The sequence below is a fragment of the Ictalurus punctatus genome, chromosome 2 (genome assembly GCF_001660625.3).
Source record: "Ictalurus punctatus breed USDA103 chromosome 2, Coco_2.0, whole genome shotgun sequence".
NCBI classification, from domain to species: Eukaryota; Metazoa; Chordata; class Actinopteri; order Siluriformes; family Ictaluridae; genus Ictalurus; species Ictalurus punctatus.
In genome coordinates, this window is record NC_030417.2 from 30,741,966 (window position 1) to 30,750,569 (window position 8,604).

An 8,604-nucleotide genomic window follows, 5' to 3' on the forward strand; every position below is an offset into this window, starting at 1 on the left:
CTCTGACATGCATTGTTAACTGTGGGACCTTATATAGACAGGTGTATGCTTTTCCAAATCATGTCCAATCAACTGAATTTACCACAGGTGGACTCCAATCAAGTTGTAGAAACATCTCAAGGATGATCAGTGGAAACAGGAAACAGGCACCTGAGCTCAATTTTGAGTGTCATGGCAAAGGCTATGAATGCTTATTTACATGTGCATTTTTTGTTTTTTATTTTTAATAAATTTGCAAAAATTTCAAAGAAACTTCTTTCACGTTGTCATTATGAGGTATTGTTTGTAGAATTTTGAGGAAAATAATGAATTGAATCCATTTTGGAATAAGGCTGTACCATAACAAAATGTGGAAAAAGTGAAGTGATGTGAATATTTTATTTAACAGACAGGTTTATTTCAGCTTGTATTTACTATATCATATTTTCAGTGGGAGAAAAAATTACATACACTTTAAGCAGTATTTTACATTTACATTACATTTATGACATTTGGCAGATGCCCTTTTCCAGAGTGAACTACAGAAGTGCTACTGGTTCATTAGGTCATGCACTAAGAATACAATCAGTGTAAGAAACTCTGTCAGAGTGGTAAAATAGTAAGAAAAGCACACAGACGACACAAATTTTGTTTTTTAAATAAAGTCTAATTTAAGTATGGTATTTGTTGACATTGCTTGGATTTCCTGGTGCACTAGTGGCTTGCATGCAGTGCTCGCATTGCCATGGCCCGGGATCAATTCCATGTCAGGGCACCACCCCCAGGCACTGGAGCATTGCACTAGCCAGTGCCGGTCCCAGAAGCCTAGAAAATGGGGAGGGTTGTTTCAGGAAAGGCATCTGGCATACAACTTAATACTTGAGTTCACTTGTAACATCTTGAATACATCCAGGATGTAATTAACTATAAATATTATAGCCATAACAGGCAATGTTAACATTTTACGTACACAATTCCTTCAGTGCATAATACCTTAATTAATTCTAAGCAAAATACCATCAATAAATTACTATTGCCTCAACCATTCTAAAGGTCAAGTGAGTCACAACCAGAAATGTGGCAGTAAAACAGTTATTTGGTTAAATAATTGGATTTGAGTGTATGGAATTTTAACATGTTTTTTAAAATGTATTTATGATTTCCTCTGATTTAATCTCTGAGCATATCTGCTTCTATTTCACCCCTGCTAACCTCTAAGAGTGGTGAAAATAACCTGGATACCTTCTTGTGCACACACATGCTAACTTCAACAAAACAACAAAAAGAAAACTTCAACAACAAAATCACAAAATCGTGCATGACACCACATTTGCAATAAATCAGACATTTTTACCTGAAATGGGTTTTTGCTGGGTTAGCACTGGTTTCTGATTGACAAGAAACTTTGGAGGTCGAAATACTATTGTAGGGCACATAGTGGGCACAATGAGGAGCATACATCTGCAGTCAGAGATTTGAATAACTCAGTTTGATTATCTAATTAAATCTATTACAAACACAAACAAAACAGGTGAAGTGCAAAAAGCAGTGGGTCGGTTGATGAATAGTCCAGCTGTCCGTTCCACTGGCAGCATTTTCTGGTAGTAATTTCTGCTGGTAAAACAATGCCTCCTGTTTGCCACGGCTGTGTAGTTCGCAATTTTGGCCATGGCCCTTGAGATTCCACTCTTCATTCTCCCTGAACACTGAATACTTCTTCACTACTGAAGATATAAAAACACTAATGTAATTACTTCTGAGCAGCCATGTATATGGAATAACAATAAAGCAGTTTATAAGTCTAAACAGTTCAGTTCCTACTTAGCAATGGAAACTGAGACAGATCATATGATTTGACATTTATTTAGTATGGCATGTTATCGAATTTCTTTAGTTGTTTTTAGTGCTGTTCCACTTTCAGCAAAAATGAAATCAGTGTTTTTGAACCAAACAAGTAAGGATAAAAAATTCAAATTAAGTAGTTTGTTTGATGAAGTTGATTACTCACAAGTCTTAAAGGGAGGCTTGGTAAAGCAATGCTGTCATCTCCATTCTGAAGCCACGGTTGCTTCATAGTCTCCGTTGGAGTGAGGCGCTGCTCAGGGTTCCATCTATCGGAATAAATAATTAACAGGTATTGGGATAGGCTAAAAATAGGAGTTGGAATAAGTTATTAACATTTCCAAACATATTCAAACAGGTGGCAATGTAATATTAAGCTTGGCCTAATAAAGACTGAACACAGCACACACTGGAATTTGTGTGTACTTGCTAAATACTTGGGACCATAAGAACAGCGACTAAACCATTGCCTTCATCTTGGTGCATGCTACTGGAGTCTTAAAAATTAAGACTCCTCTGAAGATTTAAGTTAAATGGATCTTTAAATCATTTTATCATTTAGTACTAGTAAGTGGTTGAATACTTTAGGCAGTGCTGGATAAAGTCAGGAACTGAAGATCATCACTATCCAGAATTCCCTGTAGATCCTTGGAACCAGGATTTATCTTCCTGTCTTTGCTGTCATATATATTCCTGTATCTTCCTTTATGGTCTGTATGAAAATACTAATAAAATATTTTATATATGTTTATTTTGCATTGTATTGCAAATTCACAACATTTTCACAGGGAACACTTACCATAGAAAAAAGTGCTTTCCTCCTGGACAAATTCAATTGGAGGCATTCCAAGCACCTGTCCAATTACATCAATATTATTTGCAGCAATAGGGATATGGATATTAAATGAAATATGCTATTTAAAAAATCTGCCAATTATACCTCCATGATGAGGGCTATTTGATCATAGACAGGCACTCCATGAAAGAGATGCCAGCCAGTGTGGAGCTCAGCCAGGATACAGCCCAGACTCCACATGTCCAGTAGCAGTGGTAGATTGATGTTTAATTATCACCACTGGAGGGCAGTAGAAACGGGTATGGGCACCCGAGAACTCTGCAGAGGAAAAGAAATGAAAACGATAGAAGAAGAGAAGTTTAAAATGGCCCACATGGCTCCTGATACACATACACAAGAATGCACAAAAACAGTTTTGCTCATGATTCATCTGCTCAAAGCTGCTTCCTCCAAAATCGATCAGCTTGATGCCCTGGCCTTTCTCTGTTTGCATTATATTCCTCTTTAGAGAGAAAAGGGACAAGTGAGACTCTCATTTAACCCTATGAGATTAAAAGATTATCACCCTCTTTGAGCACAGGCCAGTTTGATTTGAAACTGATCAAGCCTAGTCTGTGCTGCTAGTTTATACACTCTGTCTTCTCCCCATCTATGTGGGTTTCAGGTCACCGTGCATAATTTTCTCTTTCTCTAGTAACGTTAGAAACACCATCACATACTGTTTTTCCATTTGCCAGAACATTACAGAACACCAGTTTTGCACTGATAACTTTTGTTATCAATGGAAAATTGGTCTCAAAATTATTTGACAGAATTTGGAAGAGGAGTAGTAAAAATGACAGTTAGATATAAGCATGTTAGCATGTTATTGTAACTTTTGACCGTTATGTGGCACTGGCACAAAATTTATTGCATAGCCACAGGTCATGGTCCTGAAGATGCCTTGCAAAGTTGTTGCTGAGATTCAGCCTCACTTCCTGTTTGGTGGCTTTGCTGCCAGATTCATTGGCCCATTATGAGCAAACTGAGATTTACTCTGAAGATGATGTGTGCCAAATGTAATGATGATTGGTCAAAATTTGTAGGAGGAGTAGCAAATAAAAAAAAAAACAACAGTTTTTGAAAAAAAAACAAAGATGGCAGATAATCTCACTAGACAGAAATTAACATCACAGGGTGTGTTGAACTCATCCCAACCCAGGGAATCCAGGGATCTAGGGCTTTTAATTTGGACACACGGTTAAAAAAGTTATGACCATAAACATGCTTACAAATTAGGCCCAAATTGGACCCGATGGTGGCACTAGATCATTGGCAGCACTCGACCCAAATTTGGTCAGATATTCCTTAGACCCACCCCAATTAGTGTGCCAAATTTCACAACTTTTTACCGAATGGTTCTGTGAGCTTCCATAGACACCCTAGCCAGAACAAGATGAAGAAGAAGAAGAAGAAGAAGAAGAAGAAGAAGAAGAAGAAGAGGTAGAATAACAATAGTGTACCTATGCACCTTTGGTGATTATGTTTAATTTATTTAGATTTTTTCAGTTAAGCCTGAATTGTAAATTTGAAATGAAAAGTTCCTGTCACATTACATCCAATCTTGCATTTGTACATACTGTCTTCACAGGTATGGTCATTTATTTTATATGTATATATATATATATATATATATATATATATATATATATATATATATATATATATATATATATATATATATATATATATATATATAAAATTTTGAGACTGGAGAAATCATTATAAGTTGTATTTTTTTTTTAAACCACTTGAAGCATTCATTGTGTAGAACTATTTCAATTACTTTTGTTTGATTTGTTCATTGCAAACAGCTGAAAGTCTGTCCATTTTGACAATAAATCTGATTTGCAATGGGGGTTGAATACTTTTGATTGCAACTGTATATGTATGTCATGCAGTGAAGTCTATTTTATTTTACATTTAATTGCTTTATTCAATTTCTGTATTTTGTACTTGAATACTGATAGACCTACCTGAGAAAACGTATCGCTATCATGAGGTAAGATTGAAGTCATATCGCCCACCCCGAAACATTACCATTTGGTGATTCCAGTCTTGAACTACACAAAAATGTGAAAGGAACTTCTTATTGTAGTAAATATCATAACCCCTGCTGATAAGGATTTTTATTATTTTAGGAATTAAAATGAAAAAAGGTACAAGAACAGAGCTGTGTTCAGAAATGAGTTTGTTGTCATTCATAGACAGATTAAAAGCAGTAATAAAGCATGAAGCTTGATGTTATGACATGCTGCTAAATGTAACTCTACATTGTACTCTCTCTCTCTCAGCCTATTTAACTTTGGGCGAGGCATCAAATCATTGAAATGTCGAACTGGAGGACACAATATAGTGTAATACAATAACAAAACCGGTTCGCTTGTATTTTCATACAATATAATAAAAGTTCTACACATACCTCTATATCCCATTTTTCAAACCTTGCTTGATATATAATGTAATATATGATATGTTCAATGTAATATTCATCAGAACCAGCATTAACTTTACACCTACCTGTAGCATTAAGGAGTACAGCACATACAACACACATGACTTTCGACAAATTAATTTCCATGATGCTGTGTCTCCTTTGGTTTCAGGTAGTTTTCTGTCTCCTGGTGTCCTGTGTCTCTAAATGTATTAGACTTTTACTTCTTCTTATATTCCAAGCACATGTAAACTGTAACCTTCCCTACCTGCACAACCTGCTTTTATACACGCACGAGGGATTGCTTCCCACACTGATCTAGAACTAGCTCCCCTTACCCACATCTTTAACTTATAATCACTAGGTGAAGGCAAAACTGACCTGAGTTCACCAAACAAGATACCAAACAAACAATCAAACAGATATCTTTCAGGGAGCACTTCCTTACTGAATTCCTTTTAAGCTGCTTTATGAAACAATTTGTAGTACAACTCACTTAATAAATAAATTTGAACTGAAATGAATCAGACAGCCAGTTTACATAAATGAATACATTTATATAATTATCTCTATATATGTTCCTGATGTTGGAATACAAACACTCTTACCAGAATAGTCTGATTTATATGTTAAACAGAATATAAGTAACAAGTGATGTAAGGTTGTTTCAAGCAGAAGTTTGTTTGACTGTAACGTTTATATCAACCACTAGAGAGCGCTCGTGTCCTGAGAGTTCTTTTTCAAAGACACGTTTTTTTCCTGCTCTCTCTCGTTAGAAAGCTGTGTAATACATGTACTACCATGTGGCACAATGTTTAAGTAAATTAATTTAAGTTCCATTTAAATGATTGTCCGTCATCACTTCTCAGAACAACACTTGAGTCACATCTCCAATAAATTATTTTATTTGTGGTCATTCTAATTATAGCAAATAGTGTGGAAGTATGTGCTGGAATTCTGTACATGCCTTCTATTGAACTTTGGTGTAATGTGTATCTCTCTAGGTATGTCTCTAGGCGACTAACAATCTGGGTATGTCCTGCCACAGACCTAAAAGGTTTCTCCAAATTTGTCACTGATCTAAGCCATTAATCTTTTCTCTGTACAATGATGATCATCATCATGTACATTTCATATTTTGTCTCATTCTGTATTGGTGCTTGGAGAGAGAGAGAGAGAGAGAGAGAGAGAGAGAGAGAGAGAGAGAGAGAGAGAGAGAGAGAGAGAGAGAGAGACTTTTGACTGTTTACAATCTTTATTTAGCAAAAGTCACACTATACACATTAAAGGCAAGGTGACTCAATAGAGAGAGAGAGAGAGAGAGAGAGAGAGAGAGAGAGAGAGAGAGATTTGCCTTCTCAAAGCTTCTGAAACTGACTTTCTGAAGAGCTGCAATGATAAATACAGCTCACAATATTTCACTGTGCCACCTGCCCCACCCATGTGCTGAGACGGAAAGAGTATCAGTGACGGAGTTCACTTATAACAGTGAATATAGTTAGAAAAGTTAACAATGAACGTTGTATTCATAACCTGCAACAATAGCATTTGAGTTGAACTGTTCCTTTAGTACAAAATTGCTTAATTCATACTAAACAAAATAACACCAGTTACTGCATCAACCATTTTGATGGCCATGAGTCTCTTGAACCAGAAACTTGGCAGTAAATGTTTAATTACATCAAATCATATTCCAGAGATAAAATGTAACTTTATAATAATCAGGTGTAGAAACTTCTAATTAAATTTTGGGTGGCACAATCCATTTCAGATTCAGGTCTTCGTGTTCAGATTAAACTTTACAAAACACTACATTATTGGCTCAAAGACTGAAGTGATGGCAGTCAAATCTGCTCTCCTTTGCTTTTCTAAAGTCCCTGCATGTAGCATTTTGGAAATTTAATTCTGAATTTGAAATTGATTGTGCCAACAAAAACTTTCCAGACCCGATTAATATCAAATTCAGACTGTAGTGACACATTTCTCCTTCCATTCTTTTTCACCCTTCCTACCCTCCAGAAGTGGTGAGATTAACTTACTTACTGTCTTGTATATACAAATAGTGTGAACTATGTATACATACAAGTGAAGTATGTGAACGACACATAGTTGTGAGCAAAGTCACAAACTTATGTATGACACTATATTTGCAGTAAATACCACTGTTAATCAGCTAGTTCTTCCTTGGTTAGCACTGGTTTCTGAAAGACAAGAAATATTGGAGGTATTAGTGCTACTGTAGGGCATATAGTATTCAGTGAGGGATGCTCTGCAGGTTTGCCTTCATGGAATGCTCCATGGTCAATCAATTGGTTTAGAAAATTGGGGAATATCATTGAGCAGAAACCCCACATTGAAGTCACTTCAGAGTTGTCCAGGAGAGAGTATCCAGGCTGAATGAAGAAGATTTCAGCTGAGCACATCCCATTACATCTTCATTTGCAAACAAGAGCAGCAGAAATCCCACAATGTCATACAGCTACCAGCAGCTGGAGCCAGTGGAGCGGAGTTTCTTGATCAGATTTAGATACCTGCTGTCACTGGCTGTTTACATGCGCATCAAATTCCGATTAAGGTCTATATTCGGGTTGCAGCCATATTCCGAATACAATGTTTATATGATTTATATGATACAGGAATCAGAATATTCCTGTTTACATAATAGATGGAAGTGTGCCTGAGTTGCCATTCCTAAATACCTAGCCTACAGGTAAGCATCTGTTACCACCCACAATTCCTTGCAAACTGAGTATGCACCTATATCTCCTTTCAGTGGATTTTCAGAAGAATGTGTCTACATGCAACAAATTTCAGATTAAATTTAGCGTATTCCAGGGCTGGGAACCAGAATTTGGGGAATCAGAATATTGTCATAATCTGAATCGGGCGATCAGATCGTGGCGTTAACATGACTCAATACTAATCAGAATATTGTCATAATCTGAATCGGGCGATCAGATCTTGGCGTTAACATGACTCAATACTAATCAGAATATTGTCATAATCTGAATCTGGAGATCAGATCGTGTTGTTAACGTGACTCAATACTAATCAGAATATTTCCAGAACCTGATAAATATCAGAATATTGATGTGCATGAAAACATAGCCACTGTTACACTTAGCCAACACAAAGCTTTTAAATTTTAATCTCTACTAAAAATTACTTTATTTCAAACGATATGTATTGTTTATTTATCCACTCCTCTTTAAATAAACCATTACATCAATTGTCTAACAGAAAACATCTACAGGATGTGTGTTATTTCTGTTCACATTGGAGGTAATGATATTTCTGAAATGAACTTATTGGCTGGTCAATCAATTTATAATAGTGTAACCCCATCTTTCTGAAGCCATCACGGCGAATCCTCCAGTCTCTTTGGCTGGGGCAACATAAATAAATAAGATACAGGTTACAATGATGTTAAGTCACGTTTCTTTCTTTAAATAAGAAGCATCGGCATAACAGAACGAACAGCAGCCTGTATCTGCATGAACAGACCCTTAATCCA

At 36.2% G+C, this 8,604-nt stretch overlaps 1 long non-coding RNA gene across 1 annotated transcript; it reads right to left on the reverse strand.

The window, feature by feature from the left end:
• Positions 1–398: 398 nt before the first annotated feature.
• On the reverse strand, positions 399–3,958 carry LOC108277277 (uncharacterized). Its single transcript, XR_008393402.1, has 5 exons — positions 2,762–3,958; positions 2,621–2,675; positions 2,405–2,546; positions 1,988–2,090; positions 399–1,703 (listed from the first exon to the last, which is right to left on the reverse strand). It is a non-coding gene; the product is annotated as an uncharacterized LOC108277277 (long non-coding RNA).
• Between the last annotated feature and the right edge of the window lie 4,646 nt (positions 3,959–8,604).